Source organism: Aedes aegypti, chromosome 1, assembly GCF_002204515.2.
Source record: "Aedes aegypti strain LVP_AGWG chromosome 1, AaegL5.0 Primary Assembly, whole genome shotgun sequence".
NCBI lineage: Eukaryota > Metazoa > Arthropoda > Insecta > Diptera > Culicidae > Aedes > Aedes aegypti.
This window is the reverse complement of record NC_035107.1, coordinates 146,305,034-146,320,997: the sequence shown is the minus strand read 5'-3', so window position 1 is coordinate 146,320,997 and position 15,964 is coordinate 146,305,034. Positions and strand designations below refer to the sequence as shown.

The 15,964-nt window shown below is 38.1% G+C and overlaps 1 protein-coding gene across 8 annotated transcripts in view; it reads right to left on the bottom strand.

Moving 5' to 3' along the window:
- The window catches only part of LOC5576559 (serine/threonine-protein kinase MARK2), a 154,005-nt gene that overhangs the window by 84,106 nt on the left and 53,935 nt on the right, over window positions 1–15,964 (bottom strand). The window lies entirely within an intron of this gene.

The window sequence follows — 15,964 nt, the reverse complement described above, 5'->3', positions numbered from 1 at the left end:
TGTTTTTTTTTCTCTTTCTTAAACATGCATGGTAAAGAGAGACCCATATGATTTATTATCACAGACATAACACTCGAATAAGTTTCATCAAACAGCAACAGCAGAGCTCAATAGGGTCCCAAAGCCCATTTTTTACCAAACGCTTAAGTATAGGCATGTTTACTCAATTTAGAAATGTTTTTTAATTGGTTTAAGTCCAAAATACATTTTGTTCGAGGTTCGACATTTTTCCACATCTTTTGGTTAACACTCAAATTTTGGGTGAATTTTGTTCACCGTGTATCATCTTAAATGTTAGATAGAACCAGCTCCAGTGTTAAAAAGAAAAATACCCTGTAGCGTGAAACATGATAAAAAGTGTCAAGGTTGAATTTCAACCCATTCTTTTAAATTAAAATTTAAAGCCTTTATTTAAACAAGAGTAGCTCACCTAGGTAGCAGTTGTACGATAGACTGGGATACGTTCGAGGTGGTCGACGAGTTTGTCTAACTTGGATCCTTGCTGACGGCTGACAATAACGTTAGCCGTGAAATACGGAGGCACATCATCAGTGGAAGTCGGGCCTAGTATGGCCTCCACAAGAAGCTGCGTTCAAAAAAGATTCACACCCGCACCAAATGTACCATGTACAAAACGCTCATAAGGCCGGTAGTCCTCTGCGGGCATGAAACGTGGACGATGCTCGAGGACTTGCAAGCACTTGGAGTCTTCGAACGTCGGGTGTTTAGGTGATCTTTGGCGGTGTCCAGGAAAACGGTGTGTGGCGGCGAAGGATGAACCACGAGCTCGCCCAACTCTGCGGCGAACCCAGTATCCAGAAGGTGGCAAAAGCTGGAAGGATATAGTGGGCAGGGCATGTTGCAAGAATACCGGACAGCAACCCTGCAAAGATGGTGTTCGCTTCAGATCCGGTTGGCACAAGAAGGCGTGGAGCGCAGCGAGCTAGGTGGAAGGATCAAGTGCGTATCGAATTGGCGAGCGTGGGGCAGAACCGAGAATGGAGAGATGCAGCCACGAACCGAGTATTGTGGCGTGAAATTGTTGATGCAGTGTTATCTGTTTAGATGTTAATTAAATAAATGAAATGAACATCCGAAGAAACACTTAACAAATGTATGTTTGGTCGGATAGGTTGCTGTATGTGCTCATGTCATTACGTTCCCTCAAATATGTTCAAATATTCTCGAGCAAAGAAGTGTTGTTTGCATGTCTAAGGAGTGTATTATCAGATGAAGAATGCATAGCAATAATTAGCTTAGTGTTCTTATGTGAACTTCTACAGTTGTTGACTGATAGTTTTCTTTGCAAATTGATTACTTTTTGTGTGTGTTAATCGTGTGGCAGGTACAATGATACTCTATGTCCAGGGAAGTCGAGGAAATTTTCGTTACGAAAAGCATTCGAAAATTTTCGTTACGCCAGCATTCGAACCTATGATCCTCAGCTTGATATTGCTGAATAGCTGCGCGTTTAGCGCTACAAGGATATCTAGCCCCCAGCTAGTTTAGTTTCTATTGTTGTATTCTAGCTCCTCGCTCTTCATACTATTTTAATTCATCTTTCTACAAATCTTGTTCTGAGTACCATTGAGACATGTTCATTTACCTTTGTATAATTTTGTCACATATTATTTAGTAATTATAAATTACTTTACAAATTAGGGACAGAACAGGATCAGGGATCACTCTAACGAAAAAGTCTACCGCTAGATGTGAATTTGCACAACCTATTCCGACTTCCTTCAACATTTGTATGAACACTGGGGAAGATCCTTCTGGTTCCACTCATTACTGTAAATACGAACAGTCACCCAGACAACAGTGATGGTGTAAAACAAAAGGCAAACGGCCGGGGGGTAGCTTTCGCTTGTAGAATCTGTTATTTTTTCATTATGAGTGCTCATGCGGTGAAATGTTTGCTGGAAGGGAAATGAATCCGAATGAAACATTTGTGTCTAGCGGGGAGGAGACCTTCACAGGACGAATGCTGATGATGAGGGCGATGATTGGCGATGCTGATGGAGACGAAACTAGGTTATGATGATGACTGTTCTGCAGGCACACAGTAAAAAATAATGAAGATTACACGTCATGTAAACTTCATTTATGCCATGTAAACAAGAAATCATGTAAATTTAAGTCTGAAATCATGTAAAAATGTGTTATATGTCATGTAACCACTCAGGATCCTGCTGGATTACATGACATATAATTGAAGTTTACATGACATATCATGTAAATATCCATGATATTCCACGCTCCAATTATGTGCATTATATGTCTCAGAAATTTACACGTTTCGTTCGAACTGTGCAGGCTCCCATCGGAATGCTTTTGAACACGATTACAATTGCCTATTTAGTACGAACGATGTAACGTTCAACAATGCATAACCTTGCCCTTGGGAGGGATTTCTGCTTGTGGAAAGCATAACTCGAGGCTTTTATTGCGATTATGCACGTTGGTGTGGATCGGCAACATAGCATTATTGTGTAAGTTAACTCAAACAATACTGTAAAAATTACTTGCGTAATGAATAATCAAGCATATTTAATTGAATCGTAATAAGTTGCTTTCCATACAAACAGATTGTCTTGCTAACAAATAAACCAAAAATCTAGTCCATGGAGTGCAAACGAAACATACTTCGCCTATCTAATAGAATACGTCCTTCTCAACACCCACTTCAGCATTCTTTTGAAGTGCGACCTTCTCCAAACGGTTCACCCACGCTCAAGCAACGAACATACCGTCTCAATTTACAATTCACCGTCTCACAAAGTCACTGAATAAAATCCAAAACACTCGGTGTTGTTTCGCGTTTCACCAAATTATTCCTGTTTTTAAAACACTCGGTCGTCGCTTTGGCGGTGGAAAATCTCATTTTTTAGCCGGGGTTTCATTGGGTGTTGTCAGTTAGCCAGCAATGTAAATTCGTTCAACGGATCACCGCGCTTCATTCAAGTTTTTTTTTGTTTAGAAAATGAAACCTTTGAATTAAGTACTAACTTGCGAGCGACGCCAGATATTTTATTTATGAAGAACTTACCAAATTTTAATATTGAATCTCAGACCAAAATAAGGTGCATTAGCTGAATGATTGAAACCAATTGAGTTGGTTTCTATCAACCTTTGGGCCACCACTATGATGATACATAAACTAATCTGTTTTTATTCGGCAGGCTCGAATATCATTGGACACAGCCCTGTCGTCGTAAAATTTGAGCTTCTTAGTCATTCCCTTTTGAGGAGGGCGTTGCTATAGCCCAGAGGGCGGTTGTACTCCCAGGCGTTAATGAGGGAGTCTCACACGAAAATTGTATCAAATTAATATATATTCCAAACTCATGAAAACTAATATGCATTTGCACGTGTTAAGTTTGTGTTCAATGCTCATTCCAATTCAAATGTGAAACGGAGAAACACCTATAAATTTTTAAAAAAATATATGGATTATGTCGAGCCCTCTAGATACATTGGAATATCTTCAAAACCAGGGATATATGATTAAAATTCACACAGTTTTTCAAAATGGAGAGTATTTGTTTCAACTCAATTTTTATTTCATTTCAACATGATGAGTATCATCATACTAAGTAACTCATACTTTTGCTTAAATTAAGATGGCCGCCAGATTTTTTACCCAAAATTTAATCGCATTTTACAGTTTACTCGGAAAGAACCAGCGATTTAATACTTTTTACTTTGTTGTACAATGTTGTATCCATAAATTTAGAAAACCGTTCATTTCAAACGGCTAATACCATTGCTCACCTAGTTTTTGCAGCTGTTCTAACTCAGTTTTTTCTTAGGGAAGTTTCAAATATGACGTCCATAATTTTTCGGGATTTCTAGACCCCCCACCCCCCTCTATTATGCCTTTTAATACCTAATAAAAGCACTGTCACACTTCCGTAGACCATCGCCCTCCCTCAAATGACAAATGTCATTTTTCGGTGACCCTTTACCCGAGCAAAGGCGGATAACTGGATGATATCAAAATGGCCTACCTTCATTATCACTGTTATCTATTTGATATTCTGTTATCAGTGATAACCGAATGATAACAAAATTGGTTATAATTGTATCCGTGACAGACATTATTGATAACAGATTGATAACAAAATATGTTATCACACTTCTTTCCAATAACATTTTAACAAAGTGTGTGTTGATAAACAAAGTTGACTTTTCGCCATACAAAATTTTGTAAAATTATTTGAAACATAAGTCTAATCCAATACACTCTATTCCCACAACTTGTCCGTGACTTATGACCATAAACTTCATAAAAATATGATACTGTAAATTTAGTTATTAACTTGAACTCAAAGATAACATAATTTACTATTACTTTGTAATTTGACAAACAAATTTGAGTTCTCAATTTTGTTATGTTGGCTGTTAATTCAGCCAAGATCATAACAAAATCAGTTATCAAATGATAATAATCAGGTAACAAGATTTATTATCATTTTGCTATTCAACTTGGCTCGGGTAGTTAGCTTTTTGATGGTGAAATTAAAAACGAATGGTGCACTAATTATAATTTTTTTTTCTGATAAAATTCAAGATGACCAAGTTTGAAATGACCAAAATTATTGCATATGAAAGCTACATACTTTCTCAGTTTGATTTGTGTTTTAGGATATAGGATTTTTTTCTTATTTCCGTACGGGTTTGGGCCGAAAGATCTCAGATTTTCATGAAACTTTTTCCACAGGCAGGGCTCATCAATATATTAATAAAAAAAAATTGAGAAAAATTCAGGGTCGCCTATTTTCCCGGAAAACTTAGTTGAAATTTCTTTGTTTTCCCCTGACACTACTTACTTTGAAAAATCATAACTCAAGTGCGAAGCATCATAGAAACAATTTTTTTTATGAAAATGAAAGCAAATTTTCTCAGGAATAAAAAACAATAACTGGAAAAAGTTTTCCACAAAACATTCCAACGATGAGAACATTCGTAAAGAAAAGCCGGAAAACTATGCTCCAACTCGTGGAAAATTTTCAAAAAAATATTTCAGTTATTTCATAAGCTTTAATCACTGAAATTTTTGACATGTACTTTTTTTTCGTTTTTGAGTTATGGCCAATTTTGTGGAAAATGATCATATAAGCCTTTTCTTTGAAAACCCATATTTCAATCGAAGCATCGGAAAACAAAGATTTTTTATCAAAGCAATTGCAAATTTTCTAAAACACCTGAAAAAAAATATGGGATTGGTTTTAATGAAGTAAAGTCGGAATGGATGATATTTTTCATAAAAAATTACACCGCTAAGAAAAACTGAAAAAAACTGTTTCTGCCTCAATTTTTCATTACACTGAAAAGGGATTCTTTCTTTTCTATGGAACAAACAAGATTATTATTTTTTTTTAATTTTATTTACTCAATTATTCAGTATATAACTTACATTTTCATCTTAATACTATCTATCTTTTCAACCGGGAAGATTGTCTTTGGTTGCTTACACCAGAAGATTTTCGTTTCTTTGTACCGTTTTGATTCGAATTCCGGACACCTAAGCACCTAGACAGCTTTAACCTAATATTTTCCAAGGAATTTCATGTTAAACGATAAAATATTTTGTTGAAGTTTGAAAACAACTGTCTTTAGAGAGTTATAATGCATAAAAAATAACGAGTTATAGGACATAAACCACTAAAAATACATTAAATGTGTGGTATGTCTTGCTTCGAAATCCGGACACTGAATATTGTATGTTTCGAATCCCGGACAGTTTTGCTTCGAAATCCGGGCACTCGAAAACTACCAATAAATGCTTTGAATTTAATAAATATTTGCTAGAAAATTTTCTGACACTTTCCACAAACAACATAAAGATTTCATACAATTACAAAAAAAACAAATGAAAGTACTGTTAAATCCAACATATCAACATTAGATGAAAAAGAATAGTGCACGCTAAGCTGTTTATGAAAAGGTTTGTATCTTCCGTTTTCAATAGAGTTAGTTAATCTGAAGCGTGAATCGAACTCAATGAGTGGAACATTTATTATATTTCCTTCCAATGGACAAGGATATAATTTTTGAATAGCACTTTTTTTAAATATTCATTCCTTACCTGTTTTGTTCAGCATGGATTTATTCACGTAGTTTGAAGAAAAAATATAAGTATAATATCTACAGCACCATCCCTAAATAAACTTAAACATACATTTGTTTTGAATGAAAAACTCGCTCACTCATAGTCCATAACTTTCCTAAGCTTTGTGAAGTTTGCAGCCACTATAAAACAGTCATCAACACTTATTATAAGTTTTTCATCTTATTTCAATAATCATTGTGAGTAGAATGTTCGAAGCATAGTGTGTCCGGCTTTCGAAACGGTAGAATTTCATGCTTCCAAACCCGGACACCAGGTATTTTCCACAAATACTGAAATCTTATGCAGCTTTTTACACTTTTCACCATTTGCAAATATCACTTCAAACAAGAATATTGCTCTATTATGCTTAAAATCACTTCAATGTTCTTCAATACTCTGAAATAATAAGATTCGCTCAAGTGGCGAATCTTAAGCTAAGACCTAATCAGCGCGAAAACTAACGTTCAATATGACAAGACTTTGTTTTTTTAAGTTTTAACAATTATTTTACCAGGTTACTATGATGAAAATTATTGCATCATGTAGAACTTAAAGTAAGGCAATGATTTGTATATTATTATTCAAAATTTAGGTACATATGCATGTAAAAATAGCTTAAATTGATCTGAGTGTCCGGCTTTCGAAGCGTCCGGGAATTCGATGCAAAACGGTATTATTAAGAACAAAGCATGCTGTATTTTCTTGGTTTTCATGTGCATCTAATATTTGAAGTATTGTAAAAACGTTTCTAAAAAGTTTTCAACAAGCCTGCCTGTGTGATCCAAGACAGGATTGAGCAGCACATAAACGTAACAAACATTTAGTTTGTCTGCGTATGTCCGAGAAAATTACAAATTAATCACGGCATTGGCTTAGAATGCTGAAAATGCGTAAATTCCCTTATATTATTTATATAAAAATAGAATCGATAAATTAAGTTCACGAACAAATGCTCAAGGTTTCTTAAAGCGGGACATCTAGAAAGTTTGAACCTTATTTTGGGATTAAACAAGAGGTTCGAACTTCAGCCAAATATATCGCTTAGTTTTAAAATGAAATGTCACTCTTGAAGTGATATCAAAGTACAAAAAATGTAACGATTGCCCTGGAATACAAAATATTACGCTATTGTTTATAATAGTAGTTTGGCGTTGGATCTATTAGTGGATTTTAGACTTGTTAATTATTCATTACAGCAGGTTTTCAAACTCATTTCAGCAAATACCGTTTTTGATGCGTACTTGATAATGAATTTTCGTCACTATCACATGAAAACTATTGGCCCAAGATGAACAAGAATACGAACTGATTGTCTTTAGAACATATTAGGTACATTATTTTTTTCAGCTTAAAAATGTCATGTATCTCAAACTTCAAGAGTTACTTGAGATGATTCTGAGTTACTGAGACAATATCAAATTACTCCAGTGCGTTAATACAGCTCGGGTTAATTTCGATTGTTGTCATAGAGGGCGTTAAGATGCAGCTGATCTAAAATTTACTCCAAGGGATTTATACAGCTTGACAATTTCGATTCATACCATACAGAGCGTTGATATGCATATGATCTACATGGAATTAAGTCAATACACTTCAGAGCGTTGATAAAGTATAAATATTTAATTGATGCCCTACAGGGTGACGAGATGTAGCCGATCTACATATAATAAAATCAAATTACTCCAGAACGTTGACACTGCTTTGAATTTTCAGCTTATGTCCTCAGGTCTGACCTAAATGAGACATGATCAAACTTCATGACTTTAATGAAGCTTAACAATTTTGATTGATGCCATAAAGGGCGTTAATATGCAGCTGATCTGTGTAGGGTAAGGTCACATAAATCCAGTGCCTTGATACAGCTTGAAATTTTCAAATGATACAGAGTGTTAAGATGCAAATGATCTACATAAGACAATGTCAGATTACTCTAATGTGGTTTAGAAGCATGTATTTTACAATTGATATCCTTCAGGGCGTTAAGATGCACCTAATCTTCTTGAATTAAGGTCAAATTACTCCAGGGCGTCGATACAGCTTGGAATTTTTAATTGATTTAGGGCGTCATGGCGCACTTTATCTTCATAGGATAAGGTCAAGTTTGTCGTATGTACCGATTAGAATTTGCAATTGATCATAATCAGGGCGATGATTCACATAACACTAGATAAAAAAATTCAGTGTGTTGAAGCAGCATGAAAAATTTCGATTGATTTTCCAAAGGGGTTTTTAGATCTTTCAGATCTTGCAAAAATATAGGTGAGATAAAGTCAAATTACTCAAGGGCGTTGATATAGCTTACCAATTTTAATTGATGTTGGACCAATTTTAATTTGATACAGGACGTTCAAATACACCTGATTTATTTGGAATACTGTCAAATTTCTCCTGTAATACATCTTGTAATTTACAATTGAAGTTCTACGGGGCGTTAAGATGCACCTAATCGTCAAAGGACAAGGACAAATTACTCCAGGGCGTTGATACAGCGTTGATTTGAGGCAAAATCAAATTACTCCAGAGCGTTGATACAGCTTGACAATCTCGATTGATGTTATACAGGGCTATGAGGTGCGCATTATTTACATATTCAAATACATCAAATAACCGTAGAGGTTAGATACAGCAAGAAAAATTCGATTGATTTGCTATAAGGCGTAAAGATGCTTCAGATCTCACCAAGATCTTTGTGGACTCTTACTTCAGGGCGTTGATACAGCTTGGAATCATCAAATTAAGCCCTAAAGGGCGGTCACATGCACCTGATCTACATGGAAAAATGTCAAATTAATCCAGAACGTTGATCCAGCTTAGAGTTTACAATAAATGTTCTACAGGGCGTTTAGTTGTATCTGATATACATGAAATAAGCTCAAATTACTCCAACGCCCTGGAGCACGTAGGTTTGGATTTATTTTCTACAGAGCGTTAAGATTCTATAGGGGCTGTCCATTAATTATGTAAGGGTTTATGGGGGGAGGGGGGGTTTGGGATTTCTTACGCGCCATACGATTTATTTTTAATTTTCATACAAAAAATCTTACCATGGGGGGAGGGGGGGTTGAAAAACCCTGAAAATTGTCTTGCGTAATTAATGGATCGCCCCATAGATCTCGCAAAGAGCTGTGTAGAATAGAGCCAGGGCGTTTAGGAATTTACAATGAATGTCCTACAGAGCGTCAAGATGCACCAGATTTACATGGAATAAGGTCAAATTACTCCATGACGTTAATACAGCATGAAAATTTCGATTGATTTTCTCCAGGGCGTTGAGATGTTCCAGATCTCGCAAAGATCTATGTGGAATAACGTCAAGCTTCTCCAGGGCGTCGACACAGATGGATCGATTTATTTCATACAGAGAGTTAAGATGCATCTGATCTACGTGAAACAATATCAAATTACAGCACGGCGTTGAAAAAACTTGGAATTTTCAGTTGTTGTCCTACAGAGCTTTGAGATGAACCTGATCTACATAGGGCAAAGTAAAAATACTCCAGGGCGTTTATACAGCTCGGAAATTTAGATCGATTTTCTACAAGGCGTAAAGATGCTCCAGATCTCGCAAGTTAGTCTAGGGCGTTGAAACAATTTGAAAATTTCGATTGATGTCCTACAGAGCGTCAAGATGCACCTGATATACATACATAATAAGGTCAAATAACTACAGGGCGTTGATACAGAGACATTTCAATTGATTTTCTACAGGGCATAAAGATGCTCCCGATTTCGAAAAGATCTGTGTATAATAACGTCAAACTATTCCAGGGCGTTGATACAGCTTGATCGATTGATGTCATACAGGGCGTTGAGTTGCACTTGATCTACATAGAACAAAGTTAAAATACTCCAGGGCGTTGATACAACAAGCAATTGATGTTTTCAGACCGTTAAGATGCACCTGATCTACATAGTTCAAACTATTCCAGGGCGTTAATATGCTTGTAATTATTTAATGATATCCTACAGGGCGTTAAAGGCCACTGATCTAATTGAGACGAGGTCAAATTACTCCAGGGCGTTGATACAGCTTGACAATTTCGATTGATGTTACACAGGGCGTTTAGTTGCACCTGATCTACATGCAACAAAGTTAAATTAATTCAGGTCGATGATACAGCTTGAATTCTCAACTGATGTCCCAAAAGGCGTTAGTCTGAGAAAAGCTTCTTAGTCGTCGACTAAGCGCGACTAAGCAGGACGACAGGGCTGATTGGACATAACATAACAAAATCATTTAAGATTTTTACAATTAAAAATATGTACATTCTTGGTTGTCGGCTATCTCGGCTATCTCAGTCGTAATCTGCGAACGTTTTAATTTATTTTGCTCGACGTTTCGGCCATTTGTTATGGCCTTTTTCTAGGGAAAAATGGTCAATCGTTTTTGTCCTTATAAAAACGATTGACCATATTTCCCTTTAAAAAGGCCACAACAAATGGCCGAAACGTCGGGCAAAATAAATTAAAACGTTCGCAAATTAAGACTGAGATAGCCGACAACCAAGAATTTACGTTTTCAACTTCCAGTCGCAACCCCCAATAAAAATATGTACTGTAATCCGAGGTAACATTGATCCGTTTTTTTTTTTATCTCTCAAAATTACATTTGAAAATGCAAATATGACAAGTGTTGTATTTTTTTAACCAAGTACTGGGACAACAAACAGACAACAAAAGTATGCTCAGCAAACTGCTTCTCTTAGCCGACTTGAACCTTATTCTAGGGGCTAACCTCTGTAGCCGACTCTTGATCGGCGCGCCACAGACGCTGCACTTCCAGCATAATGCGAGTGATAGCCGTAGTTACTGCATTCCGACAAGAACAGATACAACAAGACTACCATATTGTACTCTTGTTGTATCTGTTCTTGTTAATACCGTAATTCGGGGTAAGATTGATCAGTTTTTGAGATATTTCTTAAATTTTTCATTTGAAAATTCAAATCACGCAAGTTTTATATTTTTAAAACAAGTACTGGCACCCACCGCTCGTGTCTCTATACTGTATTTTTGTTTTCAAAAGATTTAAGTATGTTTAAATAAATGATTTAGGTAAATTTTTGATTTAGCTGATATGGGGTAACATTGATCACCCCATGTAAACAATGTTCGGTAATATTGAAAATGTCGTTACTTACTTAAATCATCGCCCCTGAAGCCGAATATGAAAACCAAACTCTTACAAGTCTTTTAAGTTATTGGAAAAATAAAAACACCTCGAACCACGGAATACGCCTAAAGGTAGGCAATTTCCTAAGGAAATTCTACATTCTTAACAGTAATTCGTCAATGTTGCCTAACTGCACATTCTTATGAATGTTTTGACAACGGAATCGTTTTTTTCGATGTCATTTTTAGTAAGAATCACAATTTTTTTGCTCATATCGCTTGCACAACTTATTTGAGACATGAGTTTTCGGTAGTGTCATCCTGAAACATTGAAATTGTTGTTTCAAAAAGTTGTTAAATTTACGCATGAAGTAAATGCAATTTCCGAAAACATCTTAATTTTCATTAGCTCATGAATAAAAAAAAGGAGAAGTGCAATTCAACCTTCGGAAATATTTCTTCAATAAATGGCTCAATCAGCATCTGAGGTTGGTTTTAACTCATGAGACAAGCTCTTTCCGAGTTTAAGAGTTTATCTTTCGATATCTAGGAGAGAAATTGCTAACACCGCTAGCGACTGACGGCTCACTATAGTAGCATGTCCGAAAAAACATGAAACTATTGAGAACCAGAGCTACAGGTCCCAAGCCCTGATAAAGGTGGATGGTTGTGATGGCTATGACCGTGGTCATCATGTAAAGAACAAACGGACAGTGCTGTATCGTGTCAGCACCGGGGAGGCAGCCCCTCTAGCACGTTGTAGATAGCGCAACCCTGGTTAGGTGGCCTATCGAAGACTCTTCACCAACCAAGAAAGGCAAAAGTAGAGCAAACGGATTAATTTTACGGCAACAGACCCGGCAACGGATAAAGGACAACGATTGGAAAGTTGGATCTTGGAACGTGGGACCTTTTAATGAACCCGCGCTTGTTGGGCTCCTGGTTCGTGAACCGCGGAATGTCGGCGTGAACGTGACAGCTATCCACGAAATACGCTGGCCGAGAACCGGAAAACGTGAATTCTGAGCGGAGGACCCCATCGCCAACACTTCATCCAAGTACCACCGGTGGCGACAGAACAGAACATGGAGTTGGCTTCATAGTGATTGGGAAGCAGATGAAGCGAATTATTCGGTGGAAACCGGTAAGCGACCGAATCTGTGTGTTGAGAATAAAGGGCAAGTTCTTCAACTACAGCCTGATCAGCATATATGCGCTAACGAACGATAAGCGAAGGATGAGTTCTATGAGAGCCTGGATAAGGCCTACGGAGAGTGCCAAAATAAGACGTCAAGATAGACATGAGGAATTTCGCAAGAAACCGTATGCTTGTGGCTGGTACCCGACAGAGCAGAGAGCGGTACAGGGCAGCGAGAGCCGAAGAAAAGTGAATCCACCGCAGAAAGAAAAGGCAGCACGAAGAAAGTGTGGTAGCTGAAACTCAAGAAAGCATGAACCGGAATGATATGCAGAGATTCTATGCAACGGTCAATGGTGCGCGGCACAATACCGTACCAGTGCCTGCCGTGTGCAATGATCGAGAAGAGAATTTGCTGACCGATAAAACGGCGGTGGCTGCCAGGTGGAAGGAGCACTTTCAGCGATTGTTGAACGGTGAAAATGAAAATGTAGCGAGGAACAGGATGAATATTGATGATGACGATTAAGCTGGACCCACCGAACACCGAAAGACGAGATCCCACTCGAGCTTCTCAAGCACGGAAGTGAACAGCTTTATCAGTCGATCCACCGAGTACTTCTGAAGGTATGGGAGGACGAAGAATTGCCCACCGGCTGGATAAACGGCCTCATACGCGCAATCTACAAGAAACAGCACAGACTGGAGTGTGCCAATTACAGAGGAATTACCCTTCTGAATTCGGCGTACAAAATTCTGTCGCGCATCCTGTTTAACAGGCTGAGACCGCTCGAGGAGTCCAAGCTGGTTTTCGTGAGGGCCGTTGGACAACGGACCAGATGTTTAGCTTGCGAATGATCCTAGATAAATTCCGTGAGTATAACTTGCAGACTCACCATCTGTTTATTGATTTCATTATGCTATTATTATATTATTATTTTGGCGTGCAGAGAAATGGCACTATTATCACAAGGTCGCACACGCTCCTTGGCTTTGCGGACGATATAGACCTAATTGGGATCGATCGCAGGTCAGTGGAAGAGGCATTCGTGCCTCTGAAGAGGGAGACAGCGAGGATAGGCCTGACCAATAAATCTACCAAAACGAAGTACATGGTTGCAGGTAGAGATAGAGTGAGGCTTGGAGGTGTAGGTGCTGAGGTAGTGTTTGATGGGGTTGTGTTTGAAGTTGTTGAAGAATTTGTGTTGCGCATAATAGCGCATTGTAAATTTGAACCTTTTAGTATAAAAAAGTTATACAGCATCCCTAGAAACCACACAACTCAATTGATTACAGTATGCCTAAAGCATCAAATTCACAGACAGTAGTAAACATGAATAGCTGTAGAGAGGAGGTGTCTGCAGGGGACCGTGATGTATTTTACATAATTTCACCGAATTTGTAAGTTGCAATTAAATACTTAAGATCCTTAAACTTAATAAAAACTGTTTATAGCTTTGTAGCTGATCAGAAACAAACAAATCTGTTTCACTTTCTGCTGAAAGACTCGGTGTTCGCCGGCGCTTCCTCCAACGGCAACAATTTATTTACCTTGGAATACTTGTGACATGTGACAACGACGTTTCCCGTGAAGTGAAAAGACGTGCTGCGGCTGCGAATAGGGCTTTTTACGGACTACGTAACCAGCTTAGGTCCCGCAGCTTGCAAACGGAAACAAAATTCGCCCTGTATAAAGCATTGATTCTTCCGGTGGCTCTCTACGGACACGAAGCGTGGACGTTGAAAGAGGCAGACCGGAAAGCTTTCGGTGTTTTTGAGCGTAAAGTGCGATAATATACGGTGGAAAACTCGAAACTGGTGTGTGGCGCAGACGCATGAATCACGAGTTATATCAAGTGTACAAAGATGCGAATATAATCAAGCGTATAAAATACGGCAGACTTCAGTGAGCTGGTCACTTAGTGCGAATGTCGGAAAGAATTGCGAAAATAATATTCAGCAGGGAACCAGGTAGAGGTCGGCGGATTTGGGGAAGACCATGACTACGCTGGCTGTACGCAGTGCAAGAGAACCAGGCGACCCTGAACGTTCGGGGCAACTGGAGAAGTATCGCCCATGACCGACAAAGATGGAGCTCTACAATACGCCCGGCAATGGCATGACGCTACGCTGTAGCCATCAAGGTATCTAGGAGAGAAACGATTCCGAATCAGTGGAGCAGCAGACCTCTTAACTTCTAAAATAAGCTTCTTGTTTCAAGGAATTCAAATGTCTTATGCGATGACACCTGTTCACGGTTTCAAAAAACGACTTTGAACCTTATAAGTAGAAGCAATAATTTGATACGCTAAAAATGATATTTGTATAAAAAAACGACAACTTCATTATTTCACAGTAGTAACTCTACGGCATGCAATCTCTCTCTCTCTCTCTCTCTCTCTCTCTCTCTCTCTCTCTCTCTCTCTCTCTCTCTCTCTCTCTCTCTCTCTCTCTCTCTCTCTCTCTCTCTCTCTCTCTCTCTCTCTCTCTCTCTCTCTCTCTCTCTCTCTCTCTCTCTCTCTCTCTCTCTCTCTCTCTCTCTCTCTCTCTCTCTCTCTCGATATTACCTGCACGGCCGCAACTAAGCTTATGCCACCCACCGTTTTGTAGCGAATTTTGTATGAATATTTTACGAATTTGGTATGAGTCGAACAATCTTACGACACCCACCCACCCCCTCTAGCGGTATGAAATTTGTTAATGGGCCCTAAATTAGGGATTGAATCCTAAGAAAATTGAGAGAACCTCTCACGCATCGCTCTCTGTAACTATCATAACATGCTGCAGATTATGAGAGACTGTTTATCGTATACTGCTACAACTTTGATCAGATTGGGGGGATAGTAGTGCATGATAAAACCCCTCTAAACATGCTTCAAGCCTGGGGGACACTATTGCTATTGGAAGTTCGTAGATTGTTTATCGTGCCAGTAAAGAAAAACACCTATCCCCAACGGTAAACAAGCGAGAAAAATGGATTTTATCATCGCTCTCTCTTTGGGGCTCTCGCTCGCTGCTTCATACTCAAATGAGAGCGAATTCTGCAATGTCTGGCCCTAATGCAGCCTTTAAGGGCTGTGCACAATGACGATTTATCGGTATCGGCGATATTCCAATGTTTCAATGTCGGTATCGGCGATATATCGGATTTGACATTATCGGTATCAAACCGATATCCGATATTTTTAATGAAGCGATTTTCAAACAATATCGACTATTTCGGGCTCATTTGACACCAACTGTTGCATTGTGGAATCAATTGTTTGAGTTTTGCAGTTATGGTATGTTATATTTAGCGGATACCGTAAAATGGGGTGTTAAGGGATGAAAAAAAAATCTACCTAAATTTCGAGCAACTTCTAGTATGTCAATAATTGAACAAAATACAGTCCTACCATTCTCCCGACGTGTATATCAAAAGCCAATCACAATGAAGATGATCCTATGGCAGATTTATGAAATAATCATAAAAATGTGTGATTTTTGAAGAAAATGCAAAATGGGGTGTTAAGGAATTTGAGCTTTGTAAATAAAACTATATTTTGCCAACAGCAAAAAAACAATATTATTTTGGTCAATATCGATGATGTGTTCAATCT